Below are 22,773 nucleotides of genomic sequence, written 5' to 3'. Positions count from 1 at the left end.
TCATTCCACTTCTGAAGTGATGTGATAGACTGTGTTAACTATCTAGTGATTCAGTTGTATGCATTTGTACCGAGTTCTTCCAAGCCTATCACTCAGATTAAAGTTGTACAATACATTAAAATCATACAAGGGGAAGTAATATTAAATACATGGGCAGATTTATATGCACACACCAAAACTATTTGCCCTTCCAAGTACTATTTTGTTTTACATTCCATTTCTGGAAGTAATGACAGATACCATGGATACATATTTTAAATTTTCTTAAATATTATTAGTGCATAGTATTTGGGACTATATGCAAACAAATTAAGTCAATAAACTGTGTGTGCACAACAATGAATGAATGAATGGATAAATGAATGAATGTTTAACGACACCCCAGCACGAAAAATACATCGGCTATTGGGTGTCAAACTATGGTAATGCAAATAAATAAAGTGATGATCAACATCAATATAAAAATTCAAGACTTAAACAAAAACAGTGTAAAGAACTGTGCAAAAACACAAATATCACAGAATTTTACGGATACTGAATTTTACTCAAAACTTCAATTTTGTGCTGTATTGGCCGTTCTCAAAGAGAATTTGTGTGCACAACCAATAACTGTTTCAAGAGAAAAGACTGTCATTCTGTTTGTCATTCCATTTCTGAAACAAAGCACATTAAAGGGACATTCCTGAGTTTGCTGCATTGTAAGATGTTTCCGACTAATAAAATATTTCTACGATTAAACTTACATATTAAATATATTTTCTTAATTTTCCTAATGGTTCCAATATAGAATAATCCACAGAATTCTCCCTACAAACAAGTCTCTCTATAATATTAGAGTGATAAGCAGCCCAAAGTGTAGCTTCTGTAATGCGTATATTGAAATGTATACGCATTTATTTTTTGATCGTGTACACGTCCAAAATTTAATTAAACAAGTCGAGTAATGGATAAAAGAAGCTGCAGACATTATAGTTTTCTCTCGTACCAGTTTTTTTCTTGGGCACTCAAAGAACAATATCATAATTGACATTATTGCTCTTTTGACAAAGCAATTTATATATATAGTTCAAAATTTCTGAAGATATCACTAGATATTAAAATATTAAAAATTATTATATATTAGAAAACAAAATGTATTCCAATAAAATCAAATATAATGAATTTATTAAAAGATGGAGTGTATACCATAAGTTGTTTGAATAAATATCTCTACGTCATCCACCACTGACAGTATCTAAGTATTTATTACCATATATACATGTATAAGAAATTTTGAGTGTTTAGTACTGAGTGAGGTTCGATGACGTGTTGGCAAGATGTTTGTTGTTTTATTTTATATTAACTAATTTTGATCTGTGTATGTATGTATAAAAAATATATATATACTGTGTGAAAATGTGACCAAAAATGAAGAAAAAAAACCTTCAAATAAAAAAACATATATATATTTTCTTGTTTAGAATATCATTGTCTGTATATTCAATGCGTTTCTGGTCAACTTAATATTTTGTCTTCAAATAATTTTGTATGTACAAAATTTTTTTTGTTTAAAAAATAAAATGAAAATTAACCTAGTACAAATATTAGAACGATCAAACACACGTTTAATATAAGGCCACTAATATTCTAAACAAGATAATATATAATTATATTTAATATGTGAGTTTAATCCTAGAAACATTTTATTAGTAAATAACATCATAAAAATTGCAGCAAACTCAGGAATATCCCTTTAAACTGTAGGAGAAATCAGATACATTAATATACATACAGAAACACATTTTTAGTCCTTCCACAACTTTCATTCTGTTTGTCATTCCATATCTAAAATGATACCCTACATGTAGCTCTAATCCATATCCATTTTATTTTTATTTTTTGGGGGGATATTTTACTTAAGTGGATAACTGTTTGACTTTCAGGACTGTCATTCTGTTTGTCATTCCATTTCTGAAAGATATTTTGTGTGCTTTTTTCTTCCTAGTCAGTCTTTCAGTATAAATTAGGCTTCTGTCATTCCCTTTCTAAAGAGCTATGACATTATTCTAGTATATGTATATACATGTATATGCATTCCATATATATTATTATATTATAATAATTATTCACATAAATGATGCATTGTCAATATTTCTGTCTGCCATTCAGTTTGTAAGAAGGGAGCATTCATTGTTGATATTTTTCTTTGTCATTCGTCATTCAATGTCATTCGTCATTCAGATTAGGGTGTCCCCTAAAATATTATACTTTACTGGCTAGGGAAGAGTAAATTGTAACTTGCTTTGTAGAGCACTGCTTTAATAGAAGATTTCCATTTTGGGGGGTTAGGACAAAGATATTTTTTAGTTCTTTCAAAATAGTTATTTTAAAGGCATCCCATCAGTACAACAAGAAAACATTGTTATCATTCTTGTCATATTTAGAAAGTGTCCGCGGTCCCTAATTCTATCGATAGGCTTAGCGAGAATGTGACCAAACATTTTGAGCCATTCTGGAATCATAACAGTGAGTTTAGTGCTCATTTGAAGCGAATTAGAAAATTTGTTTCTAATTTTCATTATTATTCATACTTACCTAGTGCTAGCACAACAAATATGCTATTCAACCTGAGTCATACCTACACACTGCAGAATTCTCTCCCTTGCCGGATATGCGCAATGCTATCCTTGCACAGGCTACATGTAACTTCATTCTCGGTTCAAAGTCCACCCAAACCCACCGAGGGAAAGCCTCATAGGGGTGGGTGGGAGGTATAGTTTGTTGTGCTAACACTAGGTAAGTATGAATAATAATGAAAATTAGAAAAAAAAATTCTAATAGTCTTATTCAACTTACTGTGCTAGCACAGCAAATATGCTATAACGGACGTGCAATGACACTGTTAGAGCACGTGAATTCAACATTAATGGGAGGAGGTAAGAAAATAGAGGACTTACCCATACCCAAAAAGCTCCTTTGAAGTAATGACATGGAGATAGGATGAACCATGACATACGGTAACAAGGAGTCAAAAAACTTTTGGGAATAAAAAGGGGCTTCCCAAAAGAAAAACTCATCTCCATGAAAGGGAGGAAAAACATCTCCCCAGGAAGAGGAAACGGTAGACAACACTACAAAAAACCCCATCCCTCAGAAAAGGGTGGAGTGTTAAACATGCCCGAAGCGTGAATCGGGGGCAGTCGAACGGAAAAGAGGTCGACCCCTTCCGTTGCCCTGCGCACAGACACGACGTGTTGAGCCGTCAGGACCAACCGCCATATCTCGGAAATAGAAACGGTCAAAAGTGTGCCGTCCTTTCCAAACCCCTGCATTCATGACCTTTATAATATCTAAAGAGTCATGAAAATTCAGGGAAGCAGAAATGGCTCGGATTTCCGTAACACATGATCACCCGCCATCTCATATGCTAGCTTGATGGTAGCTGCTATCCATCGAGACAAAGCATTTTTTTTGACGTTACCCGGCCTAATGGTATAAGAAATAAACAATCTCTTTTTACCCTGCCGCCGGTTTTTCGTACACTCCAAATAATACTTCAGTGCTCTCACCGGGCAAAGAAGTCTATCCGAGTTGTCAGATGAGTGTACGAGATAAATTGTGAATGACAGTAGGTGGAAACTCTTCCCCCAGAGACTGGATTTTAGCAACAAAGATAGGGTCGGTACGTAAAGTGACAGACCCGTCCGAATTGTAATCAACCAAGTCATGCAAAAAAGCATGTATCTCACTGATCCGACGACAAGCCGCCAGCGAAACCAGAAACAGAGTCTTCCACGTCAAGGCACGAAGACTAGCAAACCCCAACGGCTCATAAGGCGCACCTTTAAGAGCATGTAACACAAGAAAGACATTCCATTTTGGAACAATGGAAGGTCGTTCAACCGTGGATTGCAATGACTTAAGTAAATCATGCACCACAAAGTTCGTAGAAAAGTCACAACATCCACACTGGTTAAGAGTAGTGAAAATCGCAGCTCTGACTTTTCACTGTCGTGACTTTAAGTTTCCTTTCTTGGACCAACACCAGAAAGTACTCCGCTAAATCGTTGACAGTAGGCGATAAGGGATCGAAATCCCGTGCGTTCGCCCAACAAACCCACATATGCCAATGACACTGATAAACCGACTCGGTAGATTTGCGCTTTGCTGAAGAGACGAGATGCGCAATTCTTGTCGAAAAACCACTGTGTCGCAAGGAAGCCCTGATAACCTCCACGCGTGAAGCCGGAAGACCTCCGGCTTCAGATGCCACACTGTCTGACTCAGTCGCTGGCTGAGTAGATCGGACAACACTGGTAACCGGAACGGGACTGCCACTAACAGTGACAGGAGCTGTGGAAACCAGGGCTGCGCCACCCACAGAGGAGCTATCAATGTCACGTGACAAGGTTCCTGGACCACTTTGGTCAACACCTTGCTGAGTAAGACAGGAGGAGGCAAGGCATAAAAATCCAGTCCCATCAAATCCATACTCAACGCATCGTACTCCAACGCCAATGTGTCCGGTACCGGGGACACGAATGCTGGCAATTGGTTGTTTAACTGTGTGGCAAACATGTCCACCTGTGGACTGCCCCACACCCAAAGAACCGCTGCGACCACCACTTTGTTCAACATCCACTCCGTCTGAACAGGGGTATGTCGACTGAGGGCATCGGCTAACACATTCACCGACGAAGGAATGTGTTTCGCCCACAGAGTTGTTCCTAGTTGGTCGCAGAATTCCAAAATCGCAAGAGCTTTGTGACCCAAAGTCTCCGATTTGGTTCCACCCCAACGATTGAGATATGCCACTACCGACGTATTGTCGCATCTCAACAGAATTCGACGGTGTCGAAGAACACACTGGAAATGAAGACAGGCACGATGCACTGCCTCCATCTTCAAACAGTTGATATGAAGCTTCCTTTCAGAGAGATTCCATACCCCTGAAATGTGTTGATCCAACAGATGCGCCCCGTACCCGTGCAGCGACGCATCCGTGAAAAGGATCAGATTCGGAGCAGGGGGGTGCAACGGAACCGATAGGGACATGCACTTGTCCGACAGGCACTCCTGTATCGGATGAGTGAACCATGGGCCAATTGTGACCATCCCACCGTGGGGACAAATGCCACTGGAGTGGTCGTTTGAATCGTCTGAACCGCACGATCAATGAGGCCAGCTAGAGATTCGAGGTGGCCCAACACCACGTGGAGAGATCGTACCGAAGTACTTTGCTCCCCCATCAAACGTCGCACCGACGTTTGAAAATTGTGGATACGCGCATCAGTGGGACGAACCGACGCTACCACAAGATCGAAGACCACTCCGAGATATGTGAACATTTGAGCCGGCATTAACTCCAATGCCAAAACCAATTGGAGGATCGTGTCCAAAACCAACCCGACATTGGTCCGACACTCCTGTTGCGATGAAGCTGGGATCAACCAATCGTCCAGATAGGTATGCATTCGAACCCCTAACGAATGAACATGACCTACCACCGCTTTTACCACACGTGTAAAAGCATGGAGACTCGTCGCCAACCCGAACGGGAGCACACGAAACTCGTACGCTTTCCCGTCGAAAAGGAAGCGCAGAAACTTCCAAAACACCTTGTGCACCAGGACATGGAGGTATGCGTCTTACAGATCGATCGACGCAGCCCACTCCCCAATTTGAAGCAGGTTCCGGACTGAATGAACCGTTTCCATTTTCATGGAAGGAACGTCGACGTAGACATTCAATGGCTTCAAATTTAGGATTGGTCTCCATTCCCCGTTTTTTTTCTGGGCGAAGAAAAGATGAGAATAAAATCCCGGAGTGTCCAGACTGACTCTCTGGGTGGCCCCTTTGTCGAGAAACTCGGCAATCATACTCTCCACTAAAATGTGCCGATCCGTGGACGGTAACGGCGGCATTCTCGGAGTGGAAGTAAGAGGGGGGCTCGAAGAAAAGGGTATTTTGTAACCGTGTCGAACGACCGACAACCCAGGGGTCGAGACCCGGCAGCTTGCACCAATTTCGAAGGAAATGGCGGAGCCTGCTCCCCACGGATATGGTTGCTAACAGTACCTCCGAAAGCAACTGCCGATCGTTCACATACCCTCACCTCAACCACTTACCACCCGTAGGCACAAAGCCTTTGGTGGACTGAGAATGGAATGCTGTACGACGTTTGCATCCTCGCTTAGCGGAAGACGGGTTGTTACCTGGTTGCCTCCTAGTGTCAGGAACCCTAGGGCCTTTTTCACAGGAGGAGGCTTGAACCCCGAAAACGTGGACCGACGTTTACCAAAGGTTGAGGGTTGAGTGTTCAGGACTGGTCACAACAAATCCTTATCTAGGACAATATTAAAATCGGGACCGAAAAGTAAATTTTCCCATACCGAAAGTGTACGAAAAAACGTCTTCGCAACATTTGACGCGCTCAAACCCGCCAGGTAATGGTCACGCCGTAACAAAAGACTGTTCGCAAACAATCGGCCAGATAACTGAGTGATATGCTTAGAGGCTTTTGACGCAGCCTCCAAACAGCCTTTCGCCATCGCGGGAAGGCTCTCGACAGCCTTATCCAAGCCAAATAGGAACGTACCTAAATGGTTATTAACATGGAACATCGACTTAGCCAGCCGTTTTAACGATTCCAGATCTGCGATTGGCAATGACACATGCGGCGATGGGGAACAAGCGGCTCGGATACTAGCAGGAACGACCGCCGGATGTTCGAGAAAATCCACTCCCAACGTCTCATAGGAATCGGCACAAAAAATGCGCGCTCCGTTAAGATTTTCCCCGTAGGCAGTGCCGGTGGGTACTCATCAACACCCACTCCCAGGATACGATCACTGCCAGTGATCAACACATCAATGTCACAAAGTGAACTGTGCGCCTCCTGTGCAAGTGGTAAACCCGACTCCTCACGAGGAGTGACCAAATTCAAAGAACGGTTCCCGAAGGAAACACCTTTGAATGTAGGCTGGGCCTCAACCTGAGGTATAGCGTCCTCGCATACCTGTCGGACCTGGTCTCTGATAAAAGCCAGAACCGCCGGATAATCACACTCCTCCTCTACCAAAGACGGTGCAAACTGTGAGGAGATGTCCATTGCTACCGAAGTCACCGGACCCATGGGGTAAACATATGCAAACGGAGGACCCAAACGGGATGAGTCCTCCACCCAACAGTAAACATCGGTCGGGATGCCATCAGAGACGGATCCCGGCATCGGAACAACTGGCTCAGTTCGAAGCAAACTGGCAGAACTCTCCTCGGGCCTTGAGAATGCTGAGGTTCCGAAGCGACTGTCAGCAATCGAAGGCAAAGTCGGGGCCACCTGCTCTGCGGACGAAGCAGTGGACCTATGCACAACGGAGTGCATGTGCTCGGTAACCGATGAAGTTGTCAAAACCGGTGCCACGACAACTCCACCCTGCCCCCCTTCTGTTTGTAAAGGTAACCGTAACGACGATGGCGACACCTGAGATGAAGCCACACAAACAGAAGAAGGCGACGTCACTAACGAAGACGGCTCACTTACCACGGTCACAATAGGAGCCCGGGGGGGGGGGGGGGGGGGGGGGGTGCTCCCGAAGTATCGGTAACTGTACTCATAACACGGACCGACGAAGAAACACCCTTGTGTTTCCACCCTTTCAGGACACTTTTCGAAGTGTCTACAGACTTATGGGACCTACCCACTAAGTCCGACTTGCTGACTACTGCCGAAGCAGCCGGTAAGATTTTGCTGGTACCCGAAACCTGAGTCTGCGAACCAAACCGAACCCACTGGTCAGGAGACCACGTGGCGCAGATCTCACACTGACGGTCTTGAGGACAACACCGACAGTCCGGACACAACACGTGTGTGTCTTTACGTCGTAAAGGAAATTGACAACCATCTCACGCACAAAGCTAGCTGTCAACGAACTCGCGTCAGACATGGTAAATTCAACACAGAATTCCCAACTACCAACCGTATGTCAAGTTCAACCGAAAAACAAACACAAAATTACAAGTAAAGAAAACTTTTTGCCAAAGCTTAAACAGGTGTTAACAGGTGGACTGCAGAATTGAGAATGAAGTTACAGGTAGCCCGTGCAAGGATAGCATTGCGCATATCCGGCAAGGGAGAGAATTCTGCAGTGTGTAGGTATGACTCAGGTTGAATAGCATTTTTGTTGTGCTAGCACAGTAAGTTGAATAAGACTATATATTATTACACTAATAAAAATGTAGTAGGGCAATGACCCCAGTATTCAACCAGTACCCAGTATTCGACCAATGTATTTATTTAATTACCATACTTGTTTAAACTGAATAGAATATAGATTTTCCCAACGTATTTTGAACATACGCGACAGGGTGAATATTCTTTCTTCTGGAAACGCAATAGTAGACGATAACCATGTGAATGAACATAAGTATATATTCATCGGATATAGTGATAATATGAATATCGGCTATTTTATAGCATGCTATTACACCATCCAACATCCCGTGAACATTTGCAATACTTTTAATCCATTTGAAATCTTTGAAAATGTATTTAATGTTATTATTTATAATCAAATGGAGCTGGCAATGCAATGTGACCTCAGTCATTATAATTTCAATCACGTGACCACGTGATCAAGTAATGGCATATGATAGAGAGGGTTGCCCCAGTATTCGACCAATAGAAAAGCTTGAGGATACATTCCCAAAATAAACTCCCAAGAACCACAAATTTACTAATTTTATATATTTCGGTGCTGTTTGTCAGGACTTACACAATTATGTTTTCTTTTATTTTCAGTCTAATATCATTATTTGTAAACTGAGACCAAATAGACTGTTCACCAAAAAGTAATTGTGCGTGTGTGAATGTGTTTATAAGTATGTGCGTGCCTGCGTAAATGCATGAATATGTGTTACAGTTGTTAAAATCAACAGTTTTTGGATTTAGTTGTTTGATATATGCTGCATTTACTATGAAATAAACTTCAAAGTTTAGTTTTATTAGTTAATTAGAAAGTGGTCGAATACTGGGTCAGCTGGTCGAATACTGCATACTGTTCCTTGTGGCACTCAAACCTACTCTAGTCGGCATATACCGCATGAACAAAACTTGGGTCTATTCAGTGAATAGCATTGCCATTAAGTATTTACGAAGAAAAACAAATATTAGCAAATGCCAATAAAATTAATATGTTATAATCCTTTTTTTCTTAAACACGCTCTTTCACAGATGACCGGCCTCGGTGGCGTCGTGGCAGGCCATCGGTCTACAGGCTGGTAGGTACTGGGTTCGGATCCCAGTCGAGGCATGGGATTTTTAATCGAGATACCGACTCTAAACCCTGAGTGAGTGTTCCGCAAGGCTCAATGGGTAGGTGTAAACCACTTGCACCGACCAGTGATCCATAACTGGTTCAACAAAGGCCATGGTTTGTGCTATCCTGCCTGTGGGAAGCGCAAATAAAAGATCCCTTGCTGCCTGTCGTAAAAAGAGTAGCCTATGTGGCGACAGCGGGTTTCCTCTAAAAACAGTGTCAGAATGACCATATGTTTGACGTCCAATAGCCGATGATAAGATAAAAAATCAATGTGCTCTAGCGGCGTCGTTAAATAAAACAAACTTTACTTTCACAGATGGTTGACCTAATTATTGACCCAACAAGACATTATATGACAATAATATATATACATTTGATTTGTACCTAAAAGTACTTTATTGAACTATCTACATAACCACCATATCACACTTATTATTGATATTTTATAAAAATAATTGAATTATGGGTACAGTCCATAATTCTGAGAAAAATAACGGCTATTTGGAGAGCAGAGGTGTGACGTATTATTTTGAGTCACGTGACAGGCATTCCCCAAATAACCACAGTGTCAAAATGTTTTTACTAAGCTCGTGTAACGAGAACACTTGACCGTCCTCTGCGACATAGGGTAAATAGAAAAAACAACAACAATGAAAATAAGTTATTAAAAAATAATAAAAACATGTACTGAATGATAATAAGCTTATACATTAATTTATTTTAGTAACAGAAGCATGTTAAATGTCAACAATCCCGACTAGTTAGGACTTTGCATCTATATAGGTAAATTTATCATTAGTCTTACGCGAAAAAGTCTAAACATCTGGATCATGAACACCTTCATTTTCTACCTTGTCAAATTCATTATCATGCAAAATATGCCATAACAGCTGACTTGGGATAGGAATTGTTACATTTTTAAAGAATACTCCGAACTAAATTATATACAAAGGCTGTGTCTATAGCCTCCACTAACGAGGGCTGGCTATATTCACAGCAAAAATGTATATAGGCAGTAAATAAGTACATGTATTTGATTGATCCATATTACTGAACCATCTGGAACAGGAGAATACATATTAAGTACTCAGGGGTACAAAAATCCCATTGCCCGACGCCCATGCCAAGTGGAATTTTCATGCCGGGCAAGTAATTATGTTAACTGCATATACCCGATGACAAGTGACTAATGTAACACCTAAAACCTTTTTTAAAATTTTGTTACAAATCTCGGTAAAACCTACATAGCTCTAGGGATAACCAACCCTAACCCTAAATGCTAGAATGATCGGAACTCTTGCCAATGTGTTGACACACCAATACTGAAAACAATATGTTGAAAAGTTTGATGATTTTAGAGTCATTCCCCTTTTACTATCAAGTAAGATCGGTAATTAAGTAATCGGTTCGTTCGATGATCTTCAAACTTAGAAATAACATCCAATACACTTTACAGCTCATATAAAAAATAAAGTATACATGCCTTGTGTGTGCAATCATAATAGACCGTGGGCCCACTATAACCCCCCCTCCCCCCCCCCCCTGGGATTTTTCAAGATGAGTATATCTTTGAAGCCTATACATAGACATATTCAAATCAGCTTGTCTGTAGGCAATCTGTTGGTGGGTGTGCCTGTAGGGCATGTTTGAGTGTAGGCACCCTATTTATTTTTAACAGAGCAAATTTCTGATCAAGGTGAATGTTCCACATAATTTTTGAAAATATTTGAAAATAATTCTGGACTATATCACTGCTTTTACTTTAAAGCTGGGATATTGGTGAATGTATTCCACCAAAAAATAATACAATTTTGGCATCTGACTAAGCATAGTGAGTCAATGAATTTGAAATGTCCTGAGTATTACAAACATAGTATATGAAAAAACTGTATGGCAATGTTCAAGTTAACATCAGGACATATTTTGAACAGGTTTAAGACCAAATTATGAACGCTATTCATGCTAAATTACATGTTCATAACAACAAACCACAAAGCAATGCAATATATGTGGTATGGATATAGTACCGGGGGTATACTCACCAGCAAAAGTTACACAGTTACCGATATACGTAATTCTCTATGTACATGTGTATATATACATACCGTACCTAAACATTCTGATCCTTTTATTATTGTATTGTATTTAATATCTGAAGGCAGCATTACTTAAATATGGTGCAGTACATGCTTTCTAAACCATTTACATGGATATTTTGAATATTTTTATATTACACACAAGTCTTACAAACATAAAAAGTGAATTTACATACCATTCTAGGCAAGTCTGCATTACATATACAATTTATCTGTCTCACAACAGTTCATCTTACAATAGCTAGGTTTTTTGTTGCTTTTTGTAATATTTTAGAATTGCAGTTTTATTTATATTATGCTTAACTTATGTTTTGGTGTATATAATTGATATCTACATAGAATATTGTCATCAGGCAAATATCTAGCACTATAAAAATCTAACTTTCATTCCCAATTCTCAATCATTTTATGTGACCCAAATATGATATATGTGAAGTTTACAATTTTCTATTTCTACATCCTCCCTTTTATTCTATTAAGTAGATGTTAATAACAATTACAAAACAATATAATATGAGGTATGAATAATTATATAATTCTCAAAATAAGTTACTAGTAAGCAATGCCAGAAATGTATTAATTTTTATGTATACACATACTTAGGATTGCCTGAAGCTTTTATTATTATAAAAACAAATTGACCTGGATTTTTTCTATAACATATTGAGGCTTCATTATTCAAATATGGTTAAGTATATGGAGTTTATATACTATGTTCACAAATTTATGAAGACGTCCCTCTGTTCTTAGTACCAACCATATATTATAAGTACCTTTCCTCGGCATGTGTGTTAAAACATTTACAATTCATCTATCTCACAGAAGCTTGTACTATTTTTAAAAACATATTTGTATTTAAATTGTGCTTAATTTATGCTTAGGTTTACATAATTGACATCAGATATAGTCATCAGGCATATCTAGTACTTGACTTTCTTTCCTATTTCAGTCTTATCATCTGACTCAAATATAATGTCTGTTATGTTCACAATATCTGTAATTTCTTATTTTGTCCTCTGGGCCTTTGCTCTTCTTCCTCCCTCAGTATGTCAACAGCTCTTGTTATCAGATCACAAACCATCCAATTCAGCTTCAGTATTTCTTTGGACATTTCTCAGCCATTTCTATGTGGTTGAGGAATACCCTGGACTTTGTGATATGACTAATACCATATGAGACCATGGCAATTTGCTCTCTGGCAATTTGCTCTCTTCCAATTTGCTCTATTGGTACAGCATATTTTCAGGGAATATCTACTGGATGGAAGGTTTGCAACTAATCCACAGCAGCATAATAACAGCATTCGTGGTTTGGCACTAAATTTCTCATGTCAAAGGGGTTCTTCTAAGCCACACTTGATCTAAGGAATCCCTACAAAGGTTTTAAGAGATTGGAAGACCATTTAAATGAAAAAAAATAAAACTCTGTCCCCAGCTTCTTGGGAAGAGGGTTCTATTTGTGAGACAAAGTACATGTTTCAAACGCAAACCAACGCAAACCATGTCTGAGGGTGTTGTAAAGTGCACAAGAAGATACAGAAACAAAGATTATACTTCAATGTCTGTACATTGCTGCCAGTTCACCATCCCAAATACGGACATTTGTATACACTCAATTTGGCAACAAGAGGCATCTTATAGATGTGCACAGCATCATTAAGGATGCAGGGAAGACACCAACTAGCAATTCCAGCTGTGCTTGCCATTACTGGCTATGATACCAACAGTGCTTTTATGCAGAATGGAAAACTGGAGGTTTTGAATATTCTCAAGCAATGCCAAGACTTCCTTGGAAGTTCAGCAAAAATTGATGTTCATATATTTAAGAAGCAGATCATTTCATATACCTTCTCTATGGGAGTGCAGGTGCGAATAACATACAAAAAGATCATGACTTGAGAAATATCTGGAAATGTTTGTTGCCAAACCAAGGATGATAATATTGAACTACAGTAGAGTATAAATCAGCCTTCTCCACTCTACATGTAAGTATTCACTGAGAATGCTCTGAGAATGCACATAAAGAGAACAAATTGCCAAGTTGTCATTTGGTATCAGTCATGCCAGGCATACCAGGCTATTCCCCAACCAAATTGTCATATGGCTAAGAAATTTTTGAAGGCACAGATGAAATAGTGATATGATACCATGAGAGCTGATGGACATACTGATGGAGGAACCAGAGTAGAGTCTGGAGAAGGAGAATACCAGAAATTGTGAACATGACAGACATATTTTAATTGCATGAAAATGCAAAGGAATATGAAAGGAAGTCAAAACTTTCCTAGACAATATTTGATGTAGAAACTAATTATATACACTTGAGCATAAGTTAAGCACAATGTAAATATAAAGGCAAATCTAAACATATTACAAACACAGACTAGTATAAGATGAACTTCTGTGAGATAGATGACTTGTACATGTAATGCAAAAGAAATTATGGTAGGTACACAAAACTGATGCTTTAAATTTTTAACACTGGTGTTTAGTAAAGAGGGACATATATTTAAAGGAAAATGCTAAAATATCTATTGGACCTTAATTAATTTTGTTGAGTATAGTATAGGCAGATATACTGAACCATATTTGAATAATGCTGCCTCAATATATTAAATACAGTGCAATTTTTAATAGTAAAAGGTTCAAGCAGCCCAAAATATGTGTAAATATAAAAATAATGTATTTCAGGCATTGCTTAACTTTTGTCGATGAGTATATCATTATTCATACGACATATTGCGTTGTTATTTGGTTTGTTACTATTAACATCTAGTATAGGATGAATATCATTCATTTTGGCCTTATATCTGTTAAAAATGTATATGGATGACAAATTTATCACTATATTTAATTTTTCAATATAGTGTTTTTGGAACACAAAATGTGCAATGGTAACCCCATTCAAATGGCAATATTTTTTAAATCCACCAACATTTTTGCTGCAGACAAGCAGATATTAAATTCATATATAATGAGGTATCTAAAAATACTTGTCTCCAAAAATCCCGGGGGGGGGGGGGGTTCGGTATCTGGCCCATGGACCTATAATGTTTAGTCCTTGCAAACATGGTAAATGAGGTGGGATACAGTTTAAAATTGTCATATTCAAATTAAATTAGACGTTAATGTGGTTCCGGAATCTGCTCTTTGCAAATGAACGGGGGCATAAAGCAAATTTATAATTTCTGAGTTCACTTGAACAGAGCATAAATATTATGAACTGTATGCTTATAAAAGATGCAAGACATTTTAGTTTAGATATAATAAACTTTGTAGCAGAAAAATACTTAATGTGTTTCAGTACTTTGCAAATGTAAATCTATGTTCGTGTAAAATGAACGGGTAAGGTGAAGTTAGATTTCATTAGCCATACGCCATAATCGTGATGGTGCGATGCCCTCTAAGCAAACATGAATAGATTAATTTTTTCTGCTTTATTAATAGTTTTTAACAAATTGATTATGCTCAGTTTACAAGTTAAAAATACAAGGCTGCAATCGATGTACACCCTCCCCGGCTGTTGTTTACCAAGCCTGCACTATTTAAAAACATTTGCAAAGTAACAGAGTTCATGTTTACTTTGAGCCCAGCCACGACTGTTTGCGACTCTGAGCTATTAACAGGGTAAAAACACCTCAGAGAAGTGTTTAGGGGCAAAATATGTTAAATAATATACACACAGTAATGACACATATGGTCTAAAATCCATAAACATTTTTGAACCAATGCCAGCCATAAAAGAATGGCTCACGAGTGGAAAGGGATCTTACAACATCCATGGCTATACAAGTGGCCACTAAGGCATACATCGACACTATAATTATATTTAGATGAACAAGTAGATACTACCAAACAAATAACAAAGTTTAAATCAACAAATGGACGCTAGCTATTTAAAAAATAAAGTTTAAAACAATACATAGAGAAGACAGTTGATACTATTGGACAGACATCTACATTTAGTACTTCCTAGGTGAGTGTTGTAACCTATTGGCAAAATTCTTTATTTGTGCAATTAAACCAATTACTTTCAAGATTATTACACTATTAAGCACTGTATTAAATTAAATAGGAGTAACACAATTGGTATGGGCAAGTGGGAAAATATATGGGGCAAGTGAATATCTGATTGGCAATTTTTGAACCCCTAGTACTGTACGAACAGTGCAATAGGGCTTGAACTTAATAATTTTTCACTGATTGCAATTTTGAGGCTGCTTATGTAAATTTTGTAAAAAAGTTAATTTTACCACAAATAAATATGACTAAAAGGTTATTTTGCTGTATTTAGTCACATTTCAAATGCTGAAAATTGCAAAGGGCAATAAAACTCAATTTTTTTTTTTTTATAGGCTACTAGTAAAGTTGAGACCACTCCCAGTCCCCCTCTAAATTTATTTAATGTTTCTGTAACAACTGCCCCCACCCACCCAACCCCACCGCAACGTGATTTTACCAACATTATAATACATGTAATAATAATAATAATAATACACAATTACTACTACTACTACTACTACTATTATTATTCCTATTATTACTACTGTTACTACTACTACTACTATTATTATTCCTATTATTACTACTATTACTACTACTACTACTATTATTATTATTAGCCTACTACTACCTTTTTGGGTGGAGTGGCGGTGTTTTATGTGGAGGAGTTTTGGCTATAAAAATGCAAGATTAAAGGAGACCGGACACCAAACCATATATACGGCGTAATGAATTGTTTGCCGTCATAAACCACAACACGCAACTACCGTGCTCCCCTTATTGAGTAAGTGAAGCGTGCCAGTCTTTGTTGGGCTTTTTTTTCGCCGATCTCCGATGTTTGCCGGAAACTGTCGACAATTGATGAGCTAGACCTGTGACGTCATCGATGAGAGGAAAACTGAAGAAACTACCAAGCAGCATGGACAAACTTAATGATTCGAGTGACGAAAAATTGTGTCCAGCTTGTGCTAATGGCATCAAACCATATCAGTTTGAACTACTTATCAGAGACTTGGTCGCTAATCCTGGAAATGTTGTCTTAGACGAAAATTCGGATGAATCAAGTGCCGACGAAAACGAGGAAGCCACACGGTCATAGACTAACATACAAGCATTTTTTAAAACATAATTTTTTATGACATTTTTAATGCAAACTGAAGCAAATGGACCTAATTAGAAGAAAAGCACACAAAATGTAATAATATTTTATCATAAATCTTGTTCAGCATAGATGTAAATATGACACGTCAGTGAATATTCCAGAGGCCGATTTCACAAATTTGCAAAAAGCGTCCTCTCCTCACCAAAGCAAGATATAATAATTTAACAAAAAACTTTGTTCTCTTAACTAGTTACCCTCCAAGTTTTAATGTGTTTGGTTAAACCGTGTACTTTTAATTATTAAGGAAATGTGTTACCAGTCTGCCGAAACTGTCCACAGCCGGGTACAGAAACACAGAAGGGGCGGGCCTAAGGGCTTGTTCTCCATCACACACTCTAGGATGAAAATGTATGCTTTAAATTTTCACTACTTTGCATAAATAAAGATGATATAAAGATAAAAAATCTAGTTTTTATCCCTCACTAGAGACTGTATTCCCCCTTCACCCCCCCCCCCCCCCCCCCCCCCCACTTCAAATATCGTTCCTACAGGCCTATACAAATGTAGATACTATGTAGAGGGTGAAGTTAGGAACCAGTTCCTTTTATCTTTAGGATTTTGTAATCATGATTTCAAACCAACTGTTTCAGGTAGTTTGCTCCACATAGTGACATAAAACACATTTGTTATATATTGGAATAAAATAAAAATAATTACAATATATCCAGTGTTATTTTCTTTAATCATTCATGGAGGAAGAAGGAAGTCCTGATGAAAATATATTACAGGTAAAATATATTACAGGTAAAACAAAATAATATATGATGCTTATTCCATGTGTTAACTATTGTTAATTTTGTTTTAAATTGCTAGATGCCAAAAGTGATTAATTATATTATTTTATGGTAACAGTCGAAAATTAGATGACCAATTGTTTCAACCTCTGCCAAAGGTACCAGGTTTTCTGCCAGAAAATAATTTGAGGGTACGTAATAAAACTTGCCCGTAGGAACTGTGTGGTGGGGGGGGGGGGGGGACGACTCTCCACTTGTGAGCTTTTCTTTATCACATTAATTTTTGCCATTGTAACCAAAATCTGATGTAGAATGTATAGTCCGTCAGCCCCCCCCCCCCCCCCCCCCCCCCAGTCGTTCCTACAGGCCTGTAAAAACTAAATATATTCAAAGGAGTATATTGGGTGGTTATAGGTTTGAAATGGGGTTTTTACTGAACATTTTATTTCATGCACTTTTATAAATTTTAAACAGCAATTGTGTTACTATAATCTATCGAAAAAATAAAACATTATATATATAGGCCCTATATACATTAATTTCTGAGATTTTTTAGTACATACATATAAGTTTACCCTCTGCACCCTCTGGCAGAAACCCAGGGTAGGTATTAATAATTATTTGGTGTAGAGTATGTTTAATATGACATACCGAAAGCATTGAAAAGTACAATTTATTATGTTTTAATAATCGACATTAGCTTTAAAATTATTTAACCATCATTCCTTCTGGCCAGAGTACATATGTTGTTTCTGCCAAAGTGTTAGCATTTTAATTTTAATGACAATATACTGAACTGACGATAAACATTGTTAACTAACGTAATAATTCACGGTTTGAAGGTGTTTTGTTATGAGGTTAACAAACCAACTAGATCAAGAGACGTTAGTATGGAGTCGTTATGGGCTGTCGGTGAATATTAATTTGGTAATTATAGGTAAATAAATGTGAAGTTTAAATATTCGTATGTGAACAAATTGCAATACCTTTATTTAATGTATATATCTTAAGTACATACTTGTTTTAATTTTCACATTGTAAATGTACCATAATCTGCTGTATTTAGTTTAAAGCCCATTCGACAACAATAATGCATCCATGTTTTAAAACAACTTTTGTTTTATTTGAAATCGAAACTATGATGTTGGCCGTTTCTTGGGATGCATTGATGTTACTGTTGCAGTTAAACACTGCGCAGTTAACCATCATATAATTACGTCGACAGTATATAATAACACTAATTATCTTGTAAATTAAATTTGCGATAAACCTGGAGACAAAAAAAAAAAGATGATTAAAAGGCACAACCAAAGAATCAACAGGTGTACCGGTATTGCTTGGTAACTCTCACCAATGACGTATTGCCTCGCTTTCGTTCAGATCTATGCATAATCCCGCCACTACTGTTTTTACCCCAAACCCAAGACGCGCAGCTGATCGGTGCCTCGCAGCGAGCCAGGCATTAGAGTAATGTGGTCTTTGACGCTAACTTAATCCATTACACTATACATGTTTTTTGGTGTCCAGTCTCCATTAACATGCGTGCACACACGCACAAACGGCAGGTTGAACTTGTCTCTGCACGTAGAACTGGATTCAACTGGGTTAAGTAATAATTAGCTAACATTTGGACGACAAAACATGCAACAGTACACTGTTTTTTTACGCTATACATTAAAACCGAAATACCACTTTGCAAACCAGTCAAAATAATTTGCACATGCGCCTAATAATAATAATAATAATAATAATAATAAATGGCGAGTTCATGTTCCAACTGTTTATTATTTTATTTCAGCGTATTTGTGGTTATTTTCGTCATGAAATAATATATTTTTCATTATTTGCCATGTATATATAGCTGGCCCTTATTTGCCAAGTCTCTATACACGGCGATCGTTTATATAAAATCCAAAAATACATTATACAGTTGTCGTATATGGCCTCAGATTACAGTTATCTTCCCATTTGGTTGTCGAAAATCCGGAAATTTGACCGCGCAAGTAGTCTGCTGTTTGACTGTGATTATTTCATGGCAGACAGCTATGAAGTGGCAACTGTTTGACTGAAGTGACAGGGGAGAGCATGTAGTTTGTAAACCTGTGTAACTTGTTGACATTGGAGACTTGTTTGTGGTAATTCCGGCCCATGCAAAAGTAGTGCTTTTTGTGTAAAATGGGTGTACTCCGGCCTGGTTTAAGAGTGTGTGTTTGTTTAAACCAATATGCTGGGAGAAAGAGCTGGACAACAGGGGTTGTCCTTTTCAGGGTATGTGTCCCCCAGGCAGGCAAAGGCACATACAAAAATCCACGGGCCGGGTGATATTAATAAAAAATTTAAATCCGTGATTGAGCTCCTTTAAAGGGACACACCCTAGTTACGTTTATTTGTTAACCATTACGGCGTTGTTTTTCGCTATTAAATCCCATTTTTCACAAATAAAATTGCACTTTACTTACATTTTATTATTTAGAATACACATTTCCATTCACCTGAAGGTAGTAGTCTACCAAATAGCATCTCGTCCAGGTCAGAGTTCGAGGTGCACCCAACTTTTGATACAGCACTTCATGGTTCCTCGAATGCCATTGGTGACATATGTGACAGGACTTGTTGTAATAAAGTGTTGTCTTATGTGACCAAAAACTTGCTATGATTTGATTTGAACCAGTGTTAGTGTACCACATACTGTGATGCTTGAAAGATAGGTGGGATGTAATAAAAATAATCTTGTCAATTTTTGTGCGGGACAGCGGTTGTGAAGGACGCTTCATGTTATCTCAGAAACTAGCAGCTTGACCCCCCATTTTCTGTGATTTATTTCAAGGGTGAGGTGTTCTAGTATTTATATATGTTGTGTGTATGTTGATTGATACGTTGCATCTAACTGTTATACCCCCATATGTTACTATGGTCGTCTATGGGATTTTATTTCGTGTTATACACCCTGAAGTGCTTTTTGGTAATCCTGATGTTTGTAAAACCACGAAATGCATTTTTTGCATTTTTTCACAAAACGTGTTGTCGAGAAAAAACCGTTAAAGGTAGGGTCAACTCCAACAAGAGCCTTGTGTGTTGGAAAGATGCATACCCGGACCACCAACACATACTGACACTTTAGCAAATTAAAAACGCGTAATTTTAGAGTTAATAAAAAACCATGATTATTCCTGCTAACTGGGGGCAGCCATTTTGTTTCGTTTTTATGACGTCCGGTGGGATAGCTTGGGGCGAAGTGACGTCAGCTCCTGACCATCTCCTATATGTACAGTGTAAACAAAAGCAGTAATTTTCGACAAGGCGCTTCTCTTTGATCAACCTGACTTGTAAAACAGCATAAATGACGCAATAATATAATAAACTATTTAACTAAATATATTTCAAGTTGCATTAACGGAACAAAATGGGGTTATAGTATTTTTCTCTGTTTAATAATCCAAAGGAAAAATGTACACTATTAGGCCTATTGATATGCTATGTTGGAGCAAAAACGACAACCCACGATACCCAAGTGATGATTTTTTTTTCTTTGGGACTATGTAATTGGTTTTAGATGGAAAAGTCTACTTAATCAATACAGTAATAAACCATGTCCATTACAATTTTAGGGGCGACAGGTAATATTCCACAATACCGGTATGTATTTTTGCGTCTAGACAGCGTCAATTAACTGGCTCATCTGGTTACCAATCAAATACACACCTGTCAATCAGGAATTACAGGTAGAAGCAACTAACAGCATAGACCAATTAACTAAGAAAGCACTCCGTGTATCATTCCAGTACGTAGGTTAATGCATGGGCATAACATTGTTAATTGTTTCGACTTGTTGTGTAGCCGCTTTGACAATGGTATTTTATTTTGTATTGAATAATAATATATGTAGTACTGGATATACTTATTACTGGCTTACTGGGATGTGTATTATTACAGAACATTGCAATGTAGGACTATTTATCATCCCGCAAAAACCAGGTAGATTGTGTTTCTCTAGTTCTAAGGCTCATTCCTGACGTGACGCGTTAAGCATTATGTAACCACCAGCTCGCCAGAGGGCGTACTCACTGAGATGGTACAAAATGGCTGCACCCGTTATATATAATAGCCGTCACATTTAAGCATTTTATTAATTAACTATACGATTATACGTGTTGATATTAAGCAATAATGTGCATTATATATCGTTAAATATGCATACCAGGCCAAATGCCTTAATTGTCCTCTCCTTTAAGCAAGCGAGGTCCAATCTATTTTTAATGTCACAGACGTTGGTATATCACGTGACCGTTATCATTTTGGTTCGGTTTGTTTTCTCGTGCACGGTTCGCGCAATCAACATCCGATTTGTTGTTGTTCATTTGTGAGATTTTTCTTCACAGTTCGTGAACATTTTCAGTAACAATAAAGTTCAGACAAGTAAGTGTCTCAATATAAAACGTTACAAACCCTTAAAACCAATAATTTTGCCAAGTCTTACGATATCTGGAGGGGATACAACCAGGACAGAACAGTTGGAACATGTCCAGGAGAGGTGAAACGAACGCACCCCAAGTCTGTGAAATCTGTCGTGACGTAGGCATTGTTGTGCTTCTACCGGTGACATCAGAATACTAACTTTAAAAATTATTTCAAGCAATTGGGACATGGGGATTCCCATGGTATTTATCGATATAAAACCTGCTTTTTTCACTCCATTTGATAAAAACGTGATCTAAGTGTGTTACAGGTTTGTAGATTAACCAAATTATAATTTATTTTCGCTGGATGGAACTAGGATGTGCGGCTTTAACTTTTAAGTGATCGAATACTGGGGTCGTTGCCCTAGCGGTATGAGTTCGTGTCGAACTCTTTCCCTGCATACTCACAAATATCAACGTTGAGCAAAAACGCCAGAAGATACAAGTTCCTCTTGAATAACGAAATAACAAAAGTTGAGAATGGTGCCATTTTCTGGTCAACAATTTTGTTTTATTTGCTACTCTCTTCTCATATTTTAACTTTTCAGCTTGGGTGATCGAGCTGAATCTAGCAGCCAAATCATAGCAGCCACTTTCAGTGAAATGCTGGTCAACTCGTCCTACCAACTCGCCGGGTGTTATAAAACGCGGACCGGAACGAAACGGAATGGAATCAGATAGCTAATGCACATCAATTGGGTTATTTTTGTTGTTTCTTTTTTGTTTGTTTGTGTTGGGGGTTTTGGTGTGTGTTTTTTTGTGTTTTTTTTTTTTTTTTTTTGGGGGGGGGGGGTGGTGGTGGTTTGGTTGTGCTTTTTTCAGTTTGTGATATATCATTTTTATTTTTTATTATTATTATTTTTTTAATTATTATTAAAGAACAGTGAGTAGGCGCGCGTGCATGAAAATTATGTAAGCATTTATTTTCACTCCAAAATTGAGAACATTTCCGTCTCAGTTTTTTGCTATATAACCGCATCTGGCTGTAGTACCGGTCCGAACAGGTGGTTCATTAACCGATTCA

At 38.1% G+C, this 22,773-nt stretch overlaps 1 protein-coding gene across 1 annotated transcript in view; it reads right to left on the bottom strand.

The window, feature by feature from the left end:
• Positions 1–22,229, bottom strand: part of LOC121391472 (carcinoembryonic antigen-related cell adhesion molecule 1-like) — a 47,598-nt gene extending 25,369 nt beyond the window's left edge. The window contains exon 1 of the mRNA XM_041523097.1: positions 22,158–22,229. The gene's annotated coding sequence lies outside the window, so the exon portion shown is untranslated. The remainder of the gene's footprint in view (positions 1–22,157) is intronic.
• Between the last annotated feature and the right edge of the window lie 544 nt (positions 22,230–22,773).

Source organism: Gigantopelta aegis, unplaced genomic scaffold, assembly GCF_016097555.1.
Source record: "Gigantopelta aegis isolate Gae_Host unplaced genomic scaffold, Gae_host_genome ctg2513_pilon_pilon:::debris, whole genome shotgun sequence".
In the NCBI taxonomy this organism is placed as follows: Eukaryota; Metazoa; Mollusca; class Gastropoda; order Neomphalida; family Peltospiridae; genus Gigantopelta; species Gigantopelta aegis.
Note: the sequence above shows the minus strand (reverse complement) of the source record. Positions and strands in the feature narration are given on the sequence as shown.